The sequence below is a fragment of the Anomalospiza imberbis genome, chromosome Z (genome assembly GCF_031753505.1).
Source record: "Anomalospiza imberbis isolate Cuckoo-Finch-1a 21T00152 chromosome Z, ASM3175350v1, whole genome shotgun sequence".
NCBI lineage: Eukaryota > Metazoa > Chordata > Aves > Passeriformes > Viduidae > Anomalospiza > Anomalospiza imberbis.
In genome coordinates, this window is record NC_089721.1 from 27,856,083 (window position 1) to 27,881,955 (window position 25,873).

General features: G+C 37.2%; 1 long non-coding RNA gene across 1 annotated transcript in view; it reads left to right on the plus strand.

Moving 5' to 3' along the window:
• Nucleotides 1-25,873, plus strand: part of LOC137464997 (uncharacterized) — a 40,253-nt gene that overhangs the window by 9,833 nt on the left and 4,547 nt on the right. Inside the window, exon 2 of the long non-coding RNA XR_010994523.1 lies at nucleotides 22,267-22,430. This is a non-coding gene — a long non-coding RNA (uncharacterized lncRNA). The remainder of the gene's footprint in view (nucleotides 1-22,266; nucleotides 22,431-25,873) is intronic.

Genomic DNA, 25,873 nt, shown 5'->3' on the forward strand with positions numbered 1-25,873 from the left:
TTTTCAGTTGTCTTTACACCCTGTATCCTGTTTTTCATATACATTCTTCCTCCTTATCAGGTCTCTCCTTGCTGCTCTGCACGTAGTCTCTTCCTTTCCCATAGGCCAGGATACGGTATATTCTCACGTAACCTAAGGATGTGGCCCTAAGCAATATCCATTATTTTATATGCCTATTACTATTCAATACCTTCTAATTTCTATGATTAATATCTTCTAGTTCTAACCCCATGTTTCAATTGAGCAATGTTTTGAGGTCTTATACCTGCCTGTCCATGGGAAATGATGAATTCATTCCTTGCTGTCCTTTGCTTTTGTGCACAGCTTTCTCTTTACCTATTAAGCTGTTTAATCTACAATGTTACTGCAGATCTGTTTGCTCTTCAGCACAATTTTACTACATTATTACTGAAATTTTTAGATTATTTCTTTGAATCTGCTGGTATAAATTCTTTCAGTGCTCTTATTACTCAGAATAAATGAAATACCTCAGTGGTTTATAGATGGGCAAGTATTTCTGCAAAGTTTGATAGTTGAATCCCAGATAATAACAGATTATTACCACAAAGGAATTGGTTGCTGCATTTTGGGAGGTCTGGCGATGAAATGGGGTTTTGCAGTTGTCCTAGTTTAAGGCAAGTTTGGGAGAAAACCTCCAGGAGGAGTCCCCAGAAAGCAAACCCCCCACGGCCCCTCCCCCACCTGGTTTGGGAAGAATTTCCTTGGAGAGAAGTGGGAAAAAATCCAGTTTATTTAACAAATAAAACACTCCCCAGTATAAAAAAAAAAAAAAAAACCAACAAAAAACAAAAAACAAAAAACAAAAAAAAAAAAAAAACACAAAAAAAAAACCCAACACCAGATGACAAAACTCTTTCACCACGCTGAAGAGATTACAAATTCAGAAATTCTCTTCTGGGAGTGGTCGCCCAGTTATCGATCTCTGGCGCTAGGGATGGCTGCTGCAGATCACAAAATGCAGGATCTCGGTGTTTCTTGGTGTTTCCCAGGTCCCAGTCTGGAGAAGGTTCAGATGATATTCAGGAAAGGGAAAGGAAAAAAACAGTCCAGGGTAAAAATTGGATTGCCTAGCTAAACTAACTAATAAACAAAAGCAAAAGCAAGGGCAAAGCGAAAGCAAGTAAACGAGCAAGCAAGCAAGCCAGCCTAGCCTCTCCTAGACACAGACCATGGGGGGAGGTGAGCTGGCTGATAACAAGACAAAACAAACCTTCACATTTCAGAGTCAGTCCTGAAGGCACAGAACATAATATCAGGCATAAACAGAACACACATTTGGGGATACAAGCACCATAACATCACCCTAGGACAGCAGTTCAGTCATGGCAATGTTCACTCTATTCCCTTTACATCTTGAACCATTCAGGCACATATCTCTGTTTTTTTAATTTTGTTTATACTTTCTTTCATGCTGGATATCATCATTCAACTGGAGGGAAATATGTTTAATTCTTTTGGGAAGTATGGAATGAAGATCCTGGAACCAATTTTAAAATAAATTCTGAAAAACAAGGGAATCCTGAGAATGATAAGTGTTTAACTACTTGATGTCACACTGGCAATCCTCCTTCCTTTCTGATCTCATTTTTATGACTTGGTAATCTTGGCCTCATACCATTTGCAGGAAAAGGACAATTTCATTGCTAAATGATCAAATTTAATATTTTTTAATTAATGAAACATAAATTAAATTTGTGTTTATCTTCCTAAAAGCAATAAGACTGTTGCTCTTTTTGCCTTCCTTAACCTGAAATTTTTGAGACTTGCTACTTAACAAACAAGACAAGATACTGTTCCAACAAGCTCTTGGGATTACTATTCAGTTAGTTTCTATTCTCTGTCACACTGCTTGCTAAGTTTTTTTTTTCTTTCTGTGTTGACCTCACAGCTATAAACACACATGACCTAAGAATACAAAAGAAGCTGGATTTCTCCTTAAAAAACAAGGGAGAATAAGAGATGCACCTGCACAGGAAAAAATCTATTCATTGCCTCATGAAATAAATTATTCAATGTATTGACTGAATCACCATTTTTTATCTAGTGCAATGTGAAAAAAAATTCTTCTGTTACTTATTATTGACTTAGTTATGTGTCATAAAGCTTTGGAGTTTAATTAACTTTCACCAGAGCAGGGTAATTTGTGTGAGCAGGTGACAATATTCCTATATAGTCCATTCCCTGAAATTCTCGTTTTATAATGATAAGCTACAAATAGAGAATTAAAAGGCCCGCACAGAATCTTGTTATGTCCTGCTTGCTTCTGTAGACAGGGATTGCGGTAATTTATTGGTACTATCCATATAGACTGATAAAGGCTCCCACGGCAAACCCTGCCTTCTCTTGCTATTGACCTCTTTGGTGTGCTCTGCTGCCTGCTCATCAGGCTTCCATCTCCAGCTTCCCTTTTCAGCTGATTGGGTTTGTAACTAAAAACTTCAATTCAACCTGGTCATGGCCCACTCAGTGCATGTTTATTCCAGCTGGACATCCTTGCCTGTCAGAATTCATTCACATGCTATTGGATTTCAAATGATATTTTTTCGGTAAGAGATGTTTGCCCCTTTGATGTTTAAATTATATCCTTCTCTCCCCTTATTCTAAAGCTGTGCTTTACTCCTAATAGGGCTAGCTCTCATTAATTTTAATAATATTAAAGGCAAAAATTCCTAATAGAAGTGTCTGAGCATTTTGTGCTGTGGATAGCACATGTGTGTCTCATTCTGATGCTGTTACATTTGCCTACTGTGTGCTAGCATTTTTTCATTTCTTGGACTGGCATCTTGCTTATTGAGAAATCACATTGCAGGAGTGTAAAAAAATAGGATACTTAAAAATATGTCTATTTTAAAATACATTAGTTATTTTAAAACACAGAATCACATAATATGCTGAGTTGGAAGGGACCCAAAAACATCATCAAATCCAATTCCTGGTCCTGCATTGCCCCATCCCCAGGAATCATCCATGTGCCCAAGAACATTGTCCAAACTTCTTGAACTCTGTGAGGCTGATGCTGTGACCACTTTCCTGGAGAGCCCAGACACCTTCTTGGTGAAGAATCTTCTTCAAAATATCCAACCTACACCTCCACTGACACAACTTCAGGCCATTCCCTCAGATCAGTTCCTGCCCCTCCTCTTCCTCTCATGAGGAAGTTGTAACTGAAGTGAGGTCTGTCCTCAGTCTTCTTCAGGCTGAACAGACTAAGGGGCCTCAGCCAGTCCTCATACAGCTTCCCCCAGGGCCCTTCACCATCTCTGTATCCTCTTTTGGACACTTTCTAAAAGTTTAATGCCTTTCTTATATTGCAGTGCCCAAAACTGCACACAGGACTTGAGGTGGCCACTCCAGTACAGAGCAGAGCCTGTACTGAGTGAAACCTCCCTTGCCTGCCTGGCGATGCTGTGCCTGATGCACCCCAGGACAGGGTTGGCCCTCCTGGCTGCCAGGGCACTGCTGACCCATGTTCAACCTGCCAGGACCCCAGGTCCCTTTCCATGGCACTGCTTACAGCATCTCATTTCCCAATCTGTCCATACATCCAGGGTTGCCCTATCCCAGATGCAGAATCCAGCACTTTCCCCTGTTGAACTTCATGTGGCTGGTGATTGCCCAGACCTCCGATTTGTCAAGGCCTCTCTTCATGGCCTCCTTGCCCTCCAGAGAGTCAACACCTCCTCCCAGTTTTGTATCATCTGTGAACCCAGTATCTTTTCCAGTCCTACATACAAGTAATTTATAAAGATGTTGAAGAGCAGAGGGCTGAGGATGGGGCCCTGTGGAACCCCACTAAAGACATGTCCCCAGTCTGATGTCACCCCATTCACTGTAACACATTGTGCCTGACCTGTGAGCCAGTTGCTCACAGCAACAAATCCTGTGATGTGTTTATCCAGCTGTGGGCTGCACATTAGATCCAGAAGGATCCTGTGTGAGGCCGTGTAGAAGGCTTTACTAAAATCCAAAGAGATTACTGGATTCCTTGATCAGCTGGGTGGGTTACCTTGTCATAAAAGGAAATCAGATTTGATAAGCAGGATTTTCCTCTTATGAAGCTGTGCTAGTTCTGACCAATTACTGTGTTGTCCTTCAGGTGTTTTTCAGTACCCCCAGAATAATCTTCTCCATAACTTTACCGGGCACTGAAGGGAGACTGACGGGCCTGTAGGTTGTAGAAGTTTTTATAAGCTTAGTTTAACACTGAATTAGAATATACAAATTTCTGAAAGTTCATTTTACAGGAACATTATTTATGACACGAAGTATTACTATGGTTTAATATATTTTAAATTTTTTCCAGGTATCTTCACACCAGATTTATTTTAAGGAATAATGAATATAAACAGTTGTTTTCAGTGGTAGTTTTAAGGAATCAAAACTCATGGAGAACAATATATTTTCTTAAGCACACAATCCAAACAAACAAAACATACATGAGACAGAATCTTACAGAAAACCCTATGAAGTAAGCTTTAGTTCTCAGAGAACTATGCTGATCCTGTGCTCCAGACATTCTTTCTCTAACCTAAGCAACATCATATTGAGAAGGACTGCAAACTCACATGAGGGTATGTGGTGAGCACTGGTCCAGGATGGTCAGGAAAGACGGAGATGAGAGATCTCTAGAGCCCGGTCTTAGGATATATGGTTTATTGTGGGGGTCCTGCTCTGAGCTTCCAGGCGCCCGAAGCAGGCCCCAAGGAGTGGGGGCAGGGTGAGATAGCAAGAGGGTCCAAGAGAGCAGGAGGCAAAAGGGAAAGAAGATGGAGAGAAGAAGAAAGAAGAAGCAAGATGGCCCCAGCTTCTCAGGTACACCTTATCAAGGGGACTTGAAGGTGGGTGCGCAAAACGACTTTGGACCAATGGGATTACAGATACATCATACTTCAGGGGAGGGTAACAAGTGCAAGATAAACTCTACATTTTTGAGGAATGAGACAGAACACTTTATCTGACCCTTTGCTTGGTCTGTGGGTCAAAAAAGGGAGTCATCTTCCACCAGTTACACCACTGCCTGCCAGTTACTCAGCAACCAAGGTCTGTCATCTCAAAACTTGTTTTCATCTCAAACTGGCTTGCATTCTCTGCACTTTCCCAATCCCCTGCTAGGCAATTGTACCTATAAGGCCTTCCTGTTTCATCTTCCCCTAGAAGGGTACAGTCAATTTAGTTTGTTAAGAAAGAGGTCTTACTATACTCTAAAATAATTCCTTAGTTTCTGCTGCAGTCTCATTTCTTCCCTACCTCTTGAGCAAGGTGGATGCCAGCGCTAACAAAAATTATTTGTCTTTTTCTGGTTAAAAGTTGATTTACAAAACTATGAAGGAAGCAACTGGTCTTGATCCAAACAGAGTTTTCAGGCTTGCATCATGAATACAAAGGCTCACACACCAGATTCTTGGCTAAAGCAGTACAACATTTTTATAAAATTACCAGTAGTTTAAGTTACCATTGATTTATCATCATTAGTGGGATAAGTGGTACTCTTGTATTTATAATGAAAAAAAAACCAACCCTCAACTTCCATAAGCTGTCTACTGTCCTCCATTTTTGTGAAGTACAGGTATTGCAAGTCAGAAACTTCTGTAAGAGAGGTAGACTCTGGAGGTTCTAATGGAAAAGGAAATGTTCTCAGTTGTCCTTAAAACAATGGAAATTGCTATGCTTGGACAGACACTTCCCATCCCATCTCTTTTGTTCCAAACTCTTGGATTGCACAGGCTAGCAAAGTACTGTAATATCAGAAATAGTAAGAGGAAAATAATATTAATTCATCCTTTGTATAAGAGCCAAAATAAAATTTCAGCAGTATGCAATGAGAAATAACAGAGGTCCAACTTTCGTTGGAAGTAGGAGGTATGGAATCTGCCATATGAGTGGCTTCATCTTGGTGCATTTATATACAGGACTCCTATGCTCATTCTAGAATCATAGAGGCTGAACACTGGAAAAAAATTGATCACCAATATTAGATTTTACATATTCTCTTTTTTTCATTGATACTTACTTTTCCAGTGTTATTCTCATGTAAGTGTGTTTTCGTAGGGATCTCTGTCCCATAAATGTACCCATAAATGTCCCCATAAATGTTTATTTGTTATCCATTACTTCAAATGCTCACACAAGTTTTAACCCTCTCCTCTGTGAATTCCATATTTACTTGGAATTCAGGCTTATTTACATAGTCCTGGTGGGTATCAGAGTACATTTAAGGAGAGAATTTATGAGAAGTTTAGGAACTTGCTAATAGCTCTCCACATCTGGAGAAAATTTTCATACCTGGGGGGACTGCATGGATGATGGATGGACCTAGTAAATATGGAAAGTGGTTTTAGTAAGTGCAATTCAGTGACTGTGGGACTCTAGGGCCCTGATTTAACCACCTGTCAAGCTGGTAGGTACTGAGGGAGATGCTGGCTTTGCTCCTCCTACACTTCCGACTTTGCTCAAATACCTAAATTTTCTGTTGTCATACATTTAAAACAGATCTTTTACTGATCTTTCAATCTTGTGTTAGTTTTCTCTGTGGGAGCTTGAGATGTTTGTGGAAAGAAATGTAGCTTGTCATGATCTATAACCATTACCAAATACCAAAGCACAGAAATCAATACCCCAAGCTTGAGTGAAAATACCACAAACTTGCTTGCATTAAAATGCACAAAACATGCACATTTTAGTGTTACCTTTGCTCCAAAGTGAATTTGCTTTTGCTATCTTACCATACTAGCTTTTTTCCCTCCCACTCTGCCCCCAGCCCAACGTATTTGTTGGCTGTGACTAGAGCTTAAGACAGTGTAAAACCAAAAGCAGTAATTGCATTCAGAGGTGGGGGCAGAACCCCTGAACATAATTGGATAAAAATGGTTTTGTGATCCCTTAAAGGGGGACAAACACTTCAGTTGCTGATTGGCACTAGAAACAAACCTTTGCCCTGAAAACAGAATTGAACCCAGTTGCCTGGCAGACATATTAGTCTCTTTCTCAGGGGAAAAGTAAATGGATTGCTCAGGAGTTTTATGCTTATCAAGCAACTAAGACAGTCTAAAACTGTTTGTTTTCCAATTTCTTTTTACATGTGATCAGGACATAAGGTTAGAAAGACATTTGTATAACAAAAGCATTTATAAATTCTGCATTTTTGAATTAGAAACTTCTTTCTGTGTCTTCTATTGCCAATTCATCTGCAAAGTAGGTATTAGCAAATTCCCTGTAGGGTTATATTTTTAATGTAGCATTAAATTACCTCTTTAGATTTTTAGCAGCAGGGATTTTCATTTCCATCTATTGCCCCAAATAGTTTACCATCACATCTACTTGCTCTTAAATCTAGTATATTTAAAGATGTTCAAATTTTTCTGCATTATAACAATTTTAATTTTTACATTTTTGCAACTCTATTATTAGGCAGATGGTTAGAGTTTTAATTCATTGTAGATACACAGGAGTTCATTCTTCTTAAAAACTGAGTCCATTAGATAGCTATTTGCATCTTTTACTTTTTTTTTCTGAAAAAAAACCTCACAACAAAAAAGCCTTACAAGAAAACTACCCACATCAAGCAGTACAGATAAGAAACCATTGCTGTGGATGTTTCATCTACTATTAGTTTTGAACATATGATGCTACAGAACTATTGCAAAGTTCTTATAAATGACCACAGAATCTTCGTTCAGCGAGAGAGATTCCTCACAGCTTGCCTTTCAGATGATAACCTACCTGCTTTGTACAAAAGAATACTGCTCTCTAGTGGAATATGGGAAAAGATTCACTGACCTCACCACTTAGCTGCCTCTGCCTGCATTCTTAGCTTTTTGCAGATGAAAGGCAGCTTAGCTTTGTCCTAGAGTTATGACATGTTATGACATATGGCTGCAATTACTGTGATACTATACTGTGAAGTGGCTTTTCTTTTGTAATCAAGTAAAAGAATTTTTTTCCCCCTGCAAAGTCCTCTGTAAATTGAAACCAGTGGTGGGTTTTTTTTTTAATTTTCTTTTCTTTTTTCTTTTTTCTCTTTTCTTTTTCTTTTTTTTTTTTTCTTTTTTTTTTTTTTTTTAAGAATGCTGATGTCTATATCAAGACTGTGGAACTAATAACTACTTAATTTAGAGGGGACCTCATAATAATTTAGCTGGCATAAGGTTAATTTGGAAATGATTAATAGCTACATTTCTACAGCTGGAAATTTTAATAATCTCTCTCTCTGGAATTTATAGTGATAATATTTTATATTCAGGATTTGCTTTCTGTTGTGATCATTGCCTCCTTTGGAGTGTGAAAGGTTTTCTGAAGCAGGGATCAAGTTGTACAAATCATTCAGTGCATTCTGTCTGTCTCAGCGGGTGGGACACTATGAGAACACATACACATGCACAAAATGTGTTGCTTTTAGTTTCCTTCCTCCAGGGCTAGCTGTAGATCTGTCATCTGTTTGGCTAGACGTGATGGGATCAGGGCTCCTTTGACAGCATTAATCGCTATCACTACTCACAGCAAGCCTGCAAGCTAGTGAATTGACATGCTGGACATACTTAAATTTGGAATGTAGTGCAGGACTGAAATGAACCTAACCTGGAATATGCTGTAAATGTGCATTCAAAACAAGCATCCACTGCTTTGAGGTATTACAATGTTAAACCTGGAGCCAGCTGTTTTCTGAAGATTTATTTTCAACAGGTCTTGTCCCTTAGGCGCTGGAAACTAACTTAAAACATCATCTGCAAAAGAGCTGGTTAGCCAATGCCTGGAGTGCCTGGTTCTTGTTTTGTTTTCTGGAAATGGAGGCAGTCACAGTAGGTTAATGCAGGAATTTTCTGAATAGTACCTTACTGAATAGCTTTTTAAGGCACTTAATTATCAGAAAGAAAATAGAGGTATATGAAGATATCTGTAAATAAATACAATATTTTTTTTCCTTAAAAGAAATAAGTGAATTGCAAAAGTTAAAAACTGTACCCCTTCCACCCCCCCACCACTGAACCAAACTGAAAGAACCACAAAACACAGTAAACAAAAAAAAGGCCTCCTGAAGCAGACAAGGGAAGTAAGCATAGGATGGTTGCCTTAGATGCTTTACTCCTTTCTTTTCTGAAGAGTGTCCTCATTATTCAAGTGCAGATGAGAAATTTATGAATTTCTAAATATCAGTTTAGAAATTTGTGGGATGCCACAATTCATTGGCAACTATACTGAAACCAACATATTGGAAGAATAGCTCCTCTTCTGAGAAACTCAGAGCATTTGAAATTTGTTCTGATTTATACTGTTGACTAGTCATTAACAATTTTGTAAAATTTTCACTAGTCACAAATCTTACCAATAGGAAAAGTTTCCACATACAGTTTACTCAGTAATGTGGTATATTTTATTAAGACAAATCTGCTATGTTGCCATCACACCAAAATGGAGGTTTTCTCTTTTGTTTGGCAAACATGGATAGCTATTCATCACCATGAATTTCTGCTGCCATCTATGCCAGAAATTAATTCCTAAACTAGAATAAACCCCCCAAAAATTTGTAAATTTATAATTGAAACATGGAGGGGTTTAGGATGATGAGATTATTGTCTTTTTTTACTGCCAAGGAAATTAAGGTAGAAAGAGTAGAAGATGAAGTGTTAAAATTATATGAGATTTGCACTGGCACTGGGAACAGAATCCAGATCCTTTGCCTCCTACTCCTGTGCATTAACTGGAATATTATGCTTCCTTCCCTGGAGTATTTAAATTCATTCATTTCCACTGGTAATGGAGAGTTTTCCTGAGGGGGGGAAGAAAAACTATAAATTGAAAGTATGAACAAAACCATCTGAAATAGAAGAAAACAGAAACAGAAATCATCTGCAAAATCTGGTACAGTGATATAGAACAAATAATGAACTATGGGTATCATGTGATAGTTTTAATGCATATTAAAGCACATATAGCAGAGTGATCTTTCATAGTTCTCAGATGACTTTAGCACTCAAGTTGCAGGATAAAAAACACAGGTATTCATTCTGTGGCATGATGGCAATATTCAAGTTATACATCAAGGCTTTCACTGTGCAGTAGGTGATAACAGAAAGCTCATGGGTTTCTCCTGAACAAACTTTCCATACATGATGTTACTACTGGAGATGTGGTTTCTGACAGAGTGAGAAAAATTTCCTTCTGCTTCAATAAAAAATATTGACATTTTCCTATTGGCTCAGTAATTATCATAAATTAATTGGGATAGATGATTGTGAAGCACATTAAACATAATAAATACTATTTAAGTACCAAGTAATGTCATTATTGATTTACAGTACCTTTTGCAAACATCAGAGTTTTACACAATAAGAAAAACAATGATTAGTACAGCACACGGTTTTATTTTTTAAAGTTGAATTATATGGGTAAATTACAAAATAGTTAGAGTGAAAAAATCTTTCAAGCCAACATTCAAAGGAAGTCAGGGAGTTAACTGTTCAGCTTTCATCTCAGAGAGTGCAATAAAATCAGAAACAGATGAGAAAGGCCACATTCCCTAGAATAGCACATAGTAAAGTTGATAGACGAGGTAATACATCAAAAGACTAATTATACATTCAAGATGAACTTTGAAATGTCTCTAAGTAAAGAAGAGTAGAATCAAAATAGCCTTCATCCACCTATCTCCTATTCTCATGGGTCACAACCCCTAGATATGCACATGAAAACATTCTCTTTCATATGAACCTGCCTCATATCTAAGTCCATAAAGTCTCATGTCTAAGTCCATAATTTCCACGGCACAAGCAGTGAGTATGTACATGAAACACACATGATGGGGAAAAAGACTTGGTGTTTCCAAAGCCAGAGACTGGAGATGGGGCTTTCAGGACATATAAGGACCCTCTAAAAAGATACAAGTGTTTGCTAATTTGTAACTTGCTTTTGTTTTTCTTCATCATTCTTCCATCTGTCAACTCTCCTAAAATATTGTTGTATCAGCCCTAAAGAGTTTTACCAAATGCACAAGAATTTTCAGTGTGCATTTGGAAAAAGGAAATGCTGGAGATTCACATCCCATAGGGAGTTATTGGATATGCTTAAGTGCTGAATTTTATCTGGAGATTTCTACTTCAAAAGCATATGTATATAGGAAAGACTTTGATGTTACATCTGTCTTCTGTGACCTCTCATACTATTTCTTCACAATATTTAATATAATGGCCTTACAGACTATTTTGAGCATCAGTATGACCTTGGGCAATGAAATATAAAGAATGAAAACAGACTACTTCACAGTTATCAGACTGGATCTTGTATCCAGAACTGTGTCTGCAAGGTTTCTTGAGTCCACATTAATATTTTCAATTCAGGGCAATTCAGGTGCTTTAGACTAGAATTGTTCTCAGAGCTCCTGAAAATTTCCAGATCACAAGTTTGGAGGCATGTGCTAAATTCAAAGGAAACAGCAGATCCATTATCAAAGGAGGCAGCTCTTGACTGTCCCTTCATTGTAACATTATAATAACTTTACTCTTATTGTCAATGCATCAGTATCTCATGTCCAACTTCTAAATAACATTTCTCAGAAGGGGAAAAGAAGAATACACTGGGAAAAGTGAAAGGAATACAATAATGGAAGTACTAAAAAAGACAGGATTTAGCTTGGAATCCCCAGAGCTCATTAACCCCTGACTGCCTTGTTAAAAGCTGTCAGAAGGGCATTTGGCATTACTATTGCAGTTAATACAGTGTTTAGAACCTATACTGGCTTTCTTTATTGACTTATGAGCTGTACAAGATACAGAATTTGCAACAGTGCAATCGAGATGGCATTTAGATTGCATTTCCTATTGGTTTATAATATTCTGTTGATAGGAAATGTGACTCAGATATTTCAGATACTTGTATCTGTGGCCATGAGTAACTGCAGACATAGCTGTGATGGGTAGGAAAAATGGACTGCTGTTTCATAAGTCCAGTGAGGTCCATAGAAAGTGAATATTTAAGCTCCTGCTTAGTCATAGCAACAAGAAATTATTAATCTTCTGTTATTTTAAGCAACCTATTCCTAAAAAGGAATATAAAAAATATCTTTCCATGGTTTTTGTTTTTTGTTTTGTTTTTTTTTTTTTTTTTCATGTTTGGGCTTCTAGGAGGAACTTACTGTGCTGCTTAGAATTTTTTTTGAGAACTGATTCTCAGACATTGAGTACAGATGATCTGAAGAAAGCCTACAAGAGAGCTGGAGGGGTTTTTTTCACTGGAGGGGGTTTTTTTCCAGAGAGTATGTAGTGATAGACAAGGGGTTATAACTTTGAACTGAAAGAGGATAGGTTTAGGTTAAATATTAGGGAGAAAATCTCTGCTTTGAGGATGGTGAGGGCCTGGAATGACTTGCCCAGAGAAGTTGTGGATACTTCATCCCCAGCAGTGTTCAAGGCCATATTAGATGGGGCTCTGAGCAATCTGGTCTATTGGAAGGTGTCCCTGCCCATGGCAGGGGAGATGTTGGAACTAGAAGATCTTTAAAATAATTTTCAACACAAAGTGAATCTGTGATTCTGTGGCCACTCCGACAGATGTTGATAGAGGTGGCCACCTTCCCAAGAGTGTCTCTTGGAAAGGATGGATAGTTCCACAAACCACCAGACACTCAGGCAGCCAGGTGTAGTGTAGTAGCGTGACCCAGAAGAACGAGAGAGACTCTCTGTATAAGGTTCCAACTGATGTTTATTCTCCGAAGGGTAGGAGGGTCCAGGGATAGCAGGGTAAAAGGGCAGGAGCGAGGCTCAGGGCACCAAGTTGAAGGGTCTCAGTGACAGAGAGCCCCGAACAGGGGAGGATCCAGGTATATAACAGGGGCAGGGTAGGTGGGGCATGGAAACTGGGGAACCAATGGGAGAGAGGACAAGGGGAGGTGCGAGGATGGAGTGATGGGATGACAACCAATGGGGACATAGAAGAGGAGTGACACATAAAAGGAACCAGTGGGGAAACAGAACATTGAACTTTCTAGAACAGGGGAGTGCACCACAGTTGATTGGCACCACAGTTTTACATAAAGAATAGTGAACCATGGGAAAAAGTTGCAAATCCTCACCATAACTTAACAAATGTATCTTCCCAGGAAATTCCCGCCCCTCCATTTTCTGTGCAGCCTACTACATGATTCTATGGAAAAAAAAAGAAATTTTAAACAATTATTAGGGTAGGGGTGATGCTTCCAAATGGATATTAATCTCTGTTCATTACTAATGAAAAAGTTTCTACTAAATCCTCAGAGATAATATTGGAGGAAATCTAAGCTTTGTCAGAGTTTGTCTAGCTTTTTCATTTGACTTTAAAAGAGTATGATTCAGCCAACAGAACAGAAGAACAACTAATACTAAAAGGGATGTTGTATGTTATACTTAATGCTGTTCTGAAAGATTTTTCCACCTGGAAACTCAACCATTTAATGAGAAAATGAGAGTAAAATGATACTTACGTATATATATATTTTGGTTTCTGTTCGTAAAGCAAATTGGCAGATCTACATAAAGATGGTCTTCTATTGTTGAGATCAATATAGAGAAATGTACAAAAAATCCTGTTGTCTTCTTTCTGTAGCTGCAACATTGCCTTGATTGTAATATTGAGGAAAGGTAGAATAAGATACCAACACTTTATAATGTTTCTAACTGTCAATTTGTACACCAACTTTTAGTTGACGGTTAATTAAAACTCAAAAAGCACACTGTTTAATCTTGAAATATCAATTTTCACTCATGGGACAAGACTACAAATGCCAGAGCCTGGTGGCAAGTTTTAACATTCATAACTAAAGGAGAAAGTATCATGTCTGCTAATTGTCTTCCTTGTACCAAATGGCATCAGATTTCCAATCGTCTGGACATCCCTTTTCTATGGCTTCTCTCAATCATGGTAATCAACTTTTAATTAATACTAATGAAAATGAGAAGGAAAATCCTAAGTGGAAAGAGCAAAAACGGGAGAAGATGAGAAATTTCTTACCAACTTCTTCTGTGAAACTCATCTTTTACATTATCTGAAACTTTCCTGTGACTAGGTTTGCATTATTATGATGATGTATTTCTAAGAAGCTGGGAGAAGTGATAGATTTTTTTACCTCAGTCCTTTGGAGGAAATTCATAATTCTTGCACCACTGTAATTTTTGTACCACTTTAATTTCTGTTGTTTCAATGGTTTGAAGACAATGTGCAGCGAATGAAAGAACCTTTTGAATTACACTGGTAGTGGAATGTACCACAATGAGCTTTTAGGTATTATGGTATAGGTATTTCTAAAGATAGAAAGACTTTGATTTAATATGGTTTTTTAAATATCTGCCACTGACTTCCAGACAAAGAAGGCTCCTTACTTTACATCAGAATTTAGATGAAAAAACATCATTGAAATCAAAAGAGTTGAAGCTAAGTAAACTTAGTCCCTTAGAAGCAAATTGAAGCCAAACTTTCTCCCTAAATATTTTTACAACATTCACTATTAAAGTTGCTGCTTATTAAAAGTTAATAAAAACCCTCTTGATCTGCAGATAAATGTAATATCTGCTTAAACCATCAAAATACGTAGGTAATTTTGGAAGTCAAATTTCAGATCTCAGACTGTGTAATAAGTTAAAAAATGTCTCTAAACTTCCTGGTGAAAATTAACACTGCAAAGTTTGGGGTTTTTTTTTTGTTTGGTTTTTTTTTTGTTTGTTTTTTTTTTTTTTTTTTTTTTTTTTACTTGATTGACAAAAGACCAATGTTCTTCTCTGGAAAAGGTTATAAAAGCTTTGTAGGTGATATGTACTCATCTGTGGAGGTCAATACATCTAACTCTGCAGACATGTCGTATATCGTGTACTACTTTTTGTGTTAAACTAATAAAAAATAGGCACACCTTTTGGGCATACATTTTAGAATATGCAGTGTGTGCTGACTGACACCATGATAATCTGGACCATATTAGAAAAAAAAGTTTAATCCTGTTTTAGTCTTCTGTTCACATAAAATAATGTGGAAAATATGCCTAAGCACAGAGTTTATTTTCAAGATGCATCTGAATCATCCTGATTAATAGATGTTCTCAAAGTTTGTGGACAGAATTGTATGGATTTCTTGCATGCAACTTTCATCCCTGTACATATTACCAGAGTATATCTTTATATGCTCAATGTACTGTTTCTTTGTATCTTCCCAGCTCTGCCAAGTCCACTCCAATGTTGAATTCACTGTTAATATGGATGGATATTGCAAAATAGCCAGACCTCCTACTAGGTTAAATCAGCACTACAGCATTTTTACTAATATTTTCATATTAATAATTACTTTTTTCCCTTTCCTTTATTTGTTTTTGTTCTGACAATTTGAAGATGACTCAAGTTTTTTACTCATTCTGTGTCTAAAGTCTTGCAGATAAGATAAAGGTAATAATATATAGGAATATAGGAATTGATAAATGCACTGCTCTGTATTTCTGAGAGATTTAACATCTTGACACACGACCAGCTCTGCTGACATTGTAATATGCCTTACATTATTTCCATAAATTAATAATTTAAGGTTAAAAGCTCTAAAATGCTCAATATGAATTTATCTAGGATGTACTGTGATGATCATGCTTTTGTTTTGTCTATACACAGCTATGATAATGTTGTAATTTCCAATATGCTGCTAATCATGTGCATGGTTTTACCTAGTGTAGTTCAGTACTGAGAAAATAAGAACCTGAGAAACAAACAGATGTATCTCAGAAAGCAGCTGTTTGCTGTTAGACAAATAACTTCAAAGAACTGCAGGGAAATAAAAAGTTTGTTCCAGTTTTGTCATTGATTTTCCACATTGGATGCTTTGATAAGTAATAATCTGTGTCCAAGGCTACAAATGGGATTATTGTGTCAGAACTATCTTCTGGAGGATTGCTATATTTCTAAATAATTTAAATCTGCTCAGGTGCTACAATGCTGAGAATGCAGTCATAACAGTAAGAAAAAGATGCAGACATTTAAGGAGTTCCTTTTGGGTTCAAAATCCAGGGATGAGTAGAAAATTCTGGTATGTAGGACACTGGTTTGGAGTTTAGAATAAGAATACTCCTCTTGATTTTGGCAACAATTTACAGACTTTGAGTAAGTTACTGTACCATCAGCGCTTCTCAACCAATATTCATGAAATTTGAATATTTATCTTAATAACTTACTTTGATATCTATGAATATAAGGAGCAATACAGGATATAGGCATTCATACTACAGTAATTTCAAATCAAATGGAATGTGTGCTATACAGGACCCTACCTTATAGTTCAATATGGTTTAAAGGTAACTTTTATTTTTAAAAAAATCATCATCTTATGCAAAACCTCTCTCAAAAAGAAAAAAAAAAGACATCAAAAAGATATTTGGCTGCTCTCCTGTAAACTTACTGCTTAATTACAAGTTACGACCCCGTGTTTTCCTCTAGAAATATCTTTAAAATATGCTTCATGCTGAAATAATATTTTTCTGCTTTTTCCAAATGTCAGTCCCAGATATATGTATGTACAAATTAATTATTTATTCAAGAATTCAGTTCTGCGTAATCTCTTATTAGTGCCAAACAAAAAACTCAAGTGGAAAGAGAACTTGCTTCACAGTCCTTTCTTTCTCCTCAAAGAAGATTTTTATTGAAGTTAAGATTCTGCTTATAATTTTGCTAAAAATATCGAACTTGGTGACAGTTACTTAGTCCAAATACATATCTGGAAGAAACTATTTGAAGGTTTGGACCAGGCTCATATATGTTATTGCCAGGTGCAATAAGAGAAGGAGAAGAAAGGGAGATGCTGAAGAGAAGAAGCATCTTCATATTGTGGAAGCTGGAAGAGATATCCAGGAAGGATCATGTGTTCAGGTGTTGCTGCATTTTGGGGCTGGGAAAGCAAAGGTGGCACAGCCTCTCTCAGCCAATAAAGAGTGAAAATATGTAGGTTAGTTCTCCCTCACACCTGACATAGCCAAGTCATATGGGCATACAGTGCTATATAAGCAAAGCCACATACCTTCTGTGCTTCCTGGGGTCTGCCCTTCAGCACAGATACAGTAATCTGATGAGAATTATTTGACTGGTATTCTTAAGAGTTTAGGTGATATTGCAGTACTCAGAGTTGCTTGAGTCTGAGTTCTTGATGATCTGGGAAATCCTGGTGTTTCCTACGTAATGGCTTGATACCACTGACCATAACTTCTATCTCTCTCAAACTCCCTACTAAAAAGGTTTTGGATGTATTTGGATGATATTGTACATATATCTCATAGTAGCAACTGATTACAGAGTACTGAAAAGTATTGTTAAGAACAAATCTATTTTGTATTTTAGCTATTAAATCTTTTCAACCACTTTCACATTGAAAAATGAGCCAGAGCAGCTAAGTTACTGCCACCCTACAAGTAAAATTGCTAGACCTGTTCTAGTCCTCCCTGCCTTTCCTCCAACTCCTTCCCCATCCACTCCCCCCTGCCATTTAAAACAGTGTGAAGCAATGATGTTGGGGCTAAATTTAAAATGCTTAATCTCAGTCCAGAAGAAAAAAGGAAAATTAAGAATTAATAAATGTATTCCAGATTTCCACTGTTCTGGGATTCTTGTGTAGCTGTGAGTCCAACACATAAGTAGCTAGAACTCAGTTACGTCTCTGTTTAGAAGTCACTGCACTTGGCTGGATGTATACTTCTTGTTAAATGTTGTCTAACATGAAAGTGAAGTTTTAACTGAGGTTTTGTGGGAGATTTTGTTTGTTTGGTTTTAATAATTGCAAAAAAGATCTAGAAGTCTGGTTTTTTAAAATTATTTTTCATTTCTTGTTTATTAGAAAAGTAGATCCTTTCTAGACTTCTGAGACTCAGAGGAATGGAGGCTAATGAGGTTACAACATATGGTATACTCTGAAATGTACAGCAGGACCGACCATAACCTCTACTAGTCTGTGATTTCTTGTCTGTAGAGCATACTAGTGTTTCATAAGAGACTAACAGAGGAACTAGGCACAAGAATACTTCCGCTACTCTGCCCCCCTAGCTCCAGCAGCCAAGATACAGAGACTTCCTGGATTCAATTTTGTTCTTAGACTGATCATCCCTGGAATTAATGGTATGTGAAGATTTGAGAAAGAAAACTTTAGAACTGTCTTGGGACAGCTAACTAGAAGGAGAGACACCTTCATGCAGGTGATGTTTATCCTTTCCCCAGTACTAGAAGTTTGCTGAGAATAAATAACTGTGCAGGAGAACAACAAAGTCATGGTTTCAAAATACTCCACTGTGTTTAGTGGAGGAGGAGAGCTTACATAACTGCAAGGAAAAACTGAAGATGGTAGCTTTATTTTTTGACTATGCTGAAAAATGCAAACAAGTTGAAAAAGAGAAAAGCAGTTCAAATAAAACTCATGTGAAAAATATCATCCACAATATAGTAACTTTTATATCATAATATGACTTTTATATAATAACTTCCATTAACATTTTTGGAAATGTACAGAATGGTACTTGAGTACATGCTAAATGTCATGCTTTTGAGATTTGTAAGAGTTACAGTTGATCTAGTCATATTTAAAATAGCTGCTGAAACACTAGCTGGAGTTGAACACTTGGAATCAGTCTATAGGGTAAGGTATCTGTGTTTTTCATTGGCATCTCCTACAGCACTCTGCTTTTGAACTTCAGCTAAGGAAGACTGTCAGTCTGAATAAGTGTTTCCTCAGCTAAAACATGCAGCACATCAGGAAGAACTGAAAGTCTACAAGTTCCAAATTTCCGCCTACTGTTTGCAAATTAAATACAAATGTGAACAGCAGGAGGCTGACTTTTAAAACAGACAAGTGTTACCACACATTTATATGATGGCTCCACTTCAAGTCTCTATATTGGCTTCCCTTCACCTTCTGCATCTAATTAAACTCCTGCTTCCTGATTTATGGTTGTCCTATGGCCTCTGCAGCATGGCACAGAGAGGAAACTAAGGGAGGCAGTGGAGAAAAATTTTGAAGGAGCAAACACGGAGAAAGTGAGAGAGACTAGAAAGTATAATCACTAATATAATCACTAATATAATCACTAGTGGGGCTTTAAGAGAAAGCTAAAAAGTGTTTGGTGACCTTTAGAAGTGAACAAGTCAGGGAAAACAGTAGTTCCTCTTTACTTCGCAACTCAAATTTTTACTAATGCAGTGTCTAAGGACATCCCCCGTGTCTTTCAGATTTCTGCTAATTAGCTGTCTGTGTAGTATATACATTCAACTATTTCTTGCTTTTTATTTTTCTCTTTACTTCCTACCCTAAACTATTTTCTCACTCACATCCTCTTTAACATATTACCTATGATAATATTGTAGTGTTTCTTCTGTTGCCCATAATAATCTTTACCTGTTCTATTTGAGCTCTTTTCTTTCTTTCATTCTTTTTCTGCCAAACTTTACTAGCTTTCTCCATAAATATATTTGCTGTCATTTATCTTTAGATGCTAAAATTTCACCTTTATATCAGTTTTCCTAAGGTAGTATTATTCTGTATTTCCATTTCCATGAGCAAGTCGTGATCTGAACATCACAGTTTTTCTTCTTGCTATCACTCTTCTTTCATCAGTGTAAATGCAATCTCCATCTAGTTTGAAGATCACTTCATGGTCACTCTTGTAATCTTGTGAATATAGCAATATAGACCTTTTTCTCTAGGTATAGTTGACCCATAGTATAGAACAATTATTCTTGCTGACTTTATGTCTGAAGAGAGAACTATATTATGGACAAAAATTATGAAGGTGTAAGATTAATCCTAGCTTCAAGATGTATTTTGGTTTCAGTGTTGTATTGTGTTTTTATATTTCTGTAACAGTTCTCTCATGGTTTGCCCCTCACCCCCTATTTTCTCCCAATGGTTCCACCCTGAGCTTTCCCTCCTTTCCCTCCATGCCAATCTCCCTGAAAATGCTCAGTCATTCCCCTGTCCCCTCCCTGGTACCCTGTCCATCACTCAGCTCACCATCCCACTCTCCCAGAATCTTCCACCTTGGGCGTCGAGTGAGTGGATGAGGGCCAGGGCTCCCTCCCTTAAACTTCCCCCATTGGTTTGTGAGTCTGTCTGTCCTTCCACCTTCCACTCCCCTGAATCCCCTCATTGCATGGTGGGCGTCCCTTCCCCCTTGTTACCACCCTGGTATTTAAGCTGTTGCAAAAGCCTTGGGGGCGCTTTCGGCTGTCAGATAGAATGGCATTTGGAGCTCCTCAGAGCATGGATTAAACCTGAGACTGTTTCCCCAGCCTTGAGTCGGCTCCCTTATTGCCTCCTCGGACGCCGCCTCTCCTCCATACAAGGCAGACAGCAAAGCGCTCTGTCTTAGTTGCTCCCCGACTCTCCTCGAGACACAGGGGAGTGTCCCCCGCAGCTGACCATGCCTCTGCTGGACAGGCAAAGCCAGGGGGCTTCAGGGTGGGCATGGCGGCATTTCAGAGTGCAAAAAGAGACTGCTTCAGAGGCTTCTGGGAATAATCTGTACATTTCTATTAAAAAAAAATGTACTTCCTAAATATTTTTCAAGTCCTCGATACTATTCCCACTTCATCTTGAAGCTTCTTGTGGTTTACCTGCAAAATTTACAGAAATCTTTATTCAGAAGGTAACAACTATCATCTTTTCCAGCAAGAACAGGATTTTTAGCCCTATGCTTTTTAAATCAGGTCAACATGTCCAAGCATCTCTTTAGGGAAGCTGTGATAGAACCTCTTTGGGAGGGAGGGAGAGAAGGAGGGAGGGACAACATATCTAATAGATGCATTCATGCCTGCTTCTTAGGATGGAGTATGTGGGTAAATAAAAAAGACTTGCATTGTAACGTAAGAAACAATTTATTGTCTCTGTTTCTACACTGGAAAGACACCTAGCTCTCCATGTATTTTAATATCTAGTTACTGGCTATTGAAATTAAAAGGGACAAGAAACCATAATTTATAAAACTTTGATTTCTCTGGGAGGTAATTTTCTGATAACTGGGGAAACCTGAAACTCCCAGTTTTATCTCCTGATTGTCGTTTCAGTGGTCTCAAACTCCAGACATATCAATGAAGTAGTTAAGGATCTTTTACCAAGTCAGACAGTTGTAGGTACTTAGTCTGCAGTAGTACTGATTCTTACATCTCAAAGCCTCCTTGATAATGTCAGAAGTAAGGGACTATTTTTAGTAATGGATATGGAGCTGAATAAAAGAAAAAAAAATGTGACTTCTGATAAGAGTAGCTTGTACTTCAGAGGCATACTTTTCCCTTTATTTCAGCAAGTTTTTTTTTTTTTTTCTGAAGAAGTTTTATCTGGTTTAAAAGCCTCTGGTAGCATTCACTTAAATGGTTGGATTGGCTCTTCAGCTGTATAGAATGTGATTGAATGAGGTTCTGCTTCAAGAATGGCTCTTGAACTTGGGCCAACCTGCTTTTGACAAACCAGAGTATAAGGGATATGTGTATGGACAAGCATGTGTGTCCTTTATTCTACTTCTTTAAGGCCTGTCTGATTTTGGAAAAAATAAATGTAACAATGAAACTTGGAGTTGCTAGGAAGAACTATCTGCTAAAGAATCATTAGCTGTATCACCCAATCTGCTTGATAGCATAGCTCATGGGTAATGAGACATTAATTTGAGGCCAATCTAGATCCCATGGGCTTATGTGATAGGGGAAAAGAAAGCATAAGGTTATAAAATGACATTTCAGAGGAAACTGAAGAAGAATTAGATTATAAGAGTATGGCAATCTCACTGGCAACCGTTGAACTTTCAAACTCCTTTTGACTGTAGTATAATCCTTAACATTTTAAGTATTAAGTCATAACGCAATAAACTAATTCTTTGCCTGTTCATACTCCCCTGTATATTGTTAAAAAATTTAACATGTTATGATTTTTTTTGCTGTGCTGGATAGATATGTGTATGTCTCCTTATTTCTTTTTCTCATACATGTGTATTCCCATATATGCACTTGCAAATAATATATCCTCTAGAAATGTAGAAGATAGTCTTTAACTGTATTTTGGGGAGATCAGTAAATGTATGTTAGGCATAGACTTAATAGATGTTAGGTGATTAAAGACCTTTAACTAATATCTGGTCTATTCTGGTATTACAGGTATTCATTTTGTGACCTGGATTTTAAGATTTCCAGACTTTCACAGTATAAATTGTCAGTGTGAGGCTGATGGTGTGCCTTATGTTTTTTTTATTTTTGGATATATAAGTGGTCATTTCACCTGTACCTGTTACAGGTTCTTTTGGAATTCACTATACCTTTGCAGGCACAGATAGAGTGTTATGTTGGATGGAACTATAAAAGTTTAGCTTGGAATACCTCTGGGGAAGATGGTGGGGAGGCAGTCTTGGCTTTCTTGGAGGTGAAGATAAATAATGGATTGATCCAATTTTATTCTAGGTAAGAGCTTCTCCCTGTTCACTCAACAACTTCCGTCTCAAATCTTTATCTTCAGATAATGTCAATTATTCACCTTTTAAAAAATTATTATGTTTTGTGTTCATCCTTTGTGCTTTCAATTTCTGCTCCTTCCATCAATGGAAACACTGATGTGAGCTCATTTGAATCCTTTTAAAGGTAAAATTAGACCTAAAAAATTAACCCACCAATGAAAGAGTTTTGAGATAATCAATTTTCTAAAGCAGATTAGGACTCACATGATATTTTCAATTGGAAGCTACAGAAAAGTAATGAGCAACCAGTAGTAAAGCATCTTTACTGACACAAATAGAGCCAGAAGAGGACACATCTATGATTTTAGAATTCCCCTTGACTGCACACAAATTAAGGTCAAGAGCAGAACTCCAGCAAATTTTCAGTGTCAGTGTCATCCCAGAAGCTTTATTTTATGACTCCTGCTGTGCAGAAATCAAAGGGAAACATTTAAAGCCATAGTGCTTCTGAGGTGAAAGCTACATATGATTCATGCAGAAAAATCTCCATGAATAATCCTTGCTATTGTTCACAAAGAGTAAGAGAGAGATATTGTATGTTTGTGCACAGCTAACAGCACTACAAGCTCAAGTGCTGGTGGCTCTAGATGCATTTGTTTGGAGCAAGTTAAAAGACACATCCTTTTTATTCAAGTCTAATAGTCCAGTCACTGGTTTTAGTTGATGTAGGAGTTGAGCCCAAAGGCAGCTTTTCCTTTTGTTATTTAAAAAAAATTTAAAAATAAAAATTCTTCAAATGGAAAAAAAAATGCTTCAATGCCCCTAAGAGGAGTTTAATGAAAAGAACTTGTCAAAAATATATGTTGCAAAAACTTTCCTTGTTGAATTTTTTTGAGCTTCAGTTTTCAACACTTTCAGTGTTACAGAGATGCTGCATATCTTAACTTGGCTGTCCCTAGTTCTTGATGTGTGTAATTACTCATAGATGGGACAAAGCAAATTTTGAAGAAGAGGCTGGTCCTTATTATAAGCTATCATCAAAGAACACTTAGAGAGGAGCAAATATTGAAAGCTGATTCTATTTATGTTTTGCATAGAACTGCCTCTTATTCACATGGCCAGGCAATTTGTTTTCTGTTAAATCTGAATTTTCTTTCACCAAGTCTGAGTTTATTGCACACATCACTGGAGAAAAAGCACTTTGTTGAATAAAAGAATCAGTATTGTTCCAAAATTATAATTATGAAGAGTCATGTAAGTAAACTTTTATAAGGCTGGTGTGTGGGAAGAGGTCATATATCTCTAATTTCTACCTTTGTCATAAGTTCTCCTGGAGGACTTTCTGTGTTTACCAGAAATTATTCATGTGTCATTATTACATATTCCAGAAAGATGGCACTGCTGAAACTCAGTGTTTAGACAGGCTTTTTCATAAGGAGGTCTGGAACTGTTTTCCTTAAAAAAACAGTGGGCAACCAAGTTTTTAGTTGGTTGAAAAAAATTCTACAACCAATTCAAAAGTTCTGGAATCTTCATCCTTCAGTGTGTTTTCAAAACTGAACTAGAGAGAGATGTTGCACAGCAGAAGCTGGCATTGGATATCTTTCTTTAAAGCAATATTCCTGAGACTATGTAAAGTCTCACAGCTGAAGAACAGAAAGTAGGAAGGGAAGCAATTTACAGGGGAAACTTTGCAGAAAGTTTCAAGAAATTCTTCCCTTAATTAGTTTATTTTTTATCAAAAGGTAATGTGTTGAACATAGGAATCAAGCTGTGATAGTACAGGTAGTTCTGAGTGGGTGAATGTTGCAGAGAGACAGGGATCCACTCTCCTTATTTAAATATTCTAAAGGTCTTCCCATGTCACCACTCTGTTTAGTCAACTACCCAAAGAAGCAGGAAAAGCAGAATCTGTAAGATCCTTCTATTTAATTTATATTTTATTTTATTTAGTTAAATTTAAATCCTAACTTCTAAATCTTTTCCCATCCCTGTCATTAATCCCCTATCTCACTGCTAATACAGTCAATATATTCAGCTTTTCTAACCAATTCAATGGAAATGCAACTAGCCACTTATAACGCCTCTCTTTTATCTACTGTTGTAATTAAAGAAGTCAATTTTGGGAAAAAATAATGTATTAGACAAGTAAAAGAAAAAAAAAAAATCACTGTATACGTAAATTTGACTGCAGATTTGTAATCAAATTTTCCTCCTGCACAGATCTCCTTCATACCAGTAAGAAGTCTTATTCTCCTAATACCTATGCAGACGAACTGCCAATAATATAGCCTTCTTGTTTTGCTCCTAACACAGATGTTATTCATCAGCAGAAATGCCAGCTCCAGGGAGTTCCAAATAAATAGAAAGACAAAAAAATTCTATCAGGATCTTCCTTGAGCCTATCACTTCTAAATCATACTCCTTGATGAATATTTCAATCAATTAGTTGGCAGTTTATTTGATCCACATTTTTCACAAAGTCTACTGTGTTTTATCTGGCTACCCAGTTGGAACACATCTGTCAACAACGACTAACTCAGTTAACCTAATTCAGAGCTATTGTATGTTTCTGGAACTAAGGCAGCACTGCCAGGGAGTCTCCCCAGGGAGATCTCACTGTCTGATTGGTACAGGTTGGCTTGAACCTTAAGACTCAATATATTAAGCCTTAAGACTCAATATACTAATATACCCTTATTAGTAACACCATTTGTTGCCTTATCATCACACTTATTCCTTAAAACTATGGGTGACCTTTTTAGGAAGGGAAGCCTGGTTTGTTCATGTGCCTTCATCAAGATGGAACAGTACATTCAGATGGGGCAAGAGAATGAAAGCTAGCAGCCCACGTTCTTCAGAGTTGTTCAGAATTCTTCACTGTGCCTTCCTTATCAATTGTCTATGATATCCAAGCATCCATGTACAATTTTTTTATATTATTAACCATTCTTTATAAGCATCTTATAAAATTCTGCACAGTTGGAATGCTCTTTACATTCCTTTTGCAGAAATATAGGTAGAAAATCTCTGTTCTGAATAGTTATTTTCTAGAGCATATTACCTAGCATTTTGTCTTGATCCTGAGTTGGTAGTCTAGCAATACAGTAAAGACAAACTAGCTATATGGCTTCTACTATTCTGTTTTCCTTTCTGTGGTCAAACCTGATTAATCCCTTCCAACAGAATATTCTCTGAATCTATAAATCTGTAAATCTGTGAACATGGATCACATTTGCACTGTGTGGTGATCCATAATAATTGTTAAAAGGAAAAATTTTCTATAAATTCCTTAAAGAATGAAAAAGTTTTGATTCCACCCTATGTGAAACAAAAATTAATATCAATTTTCTGAATTTTGGTAATTGAGCTCTTGCCTATTAGGTGACTCACAGCCCATGTTGTTAATTCAATACTAACAAAATACTTCTATACCAGAAATTTCCAGAG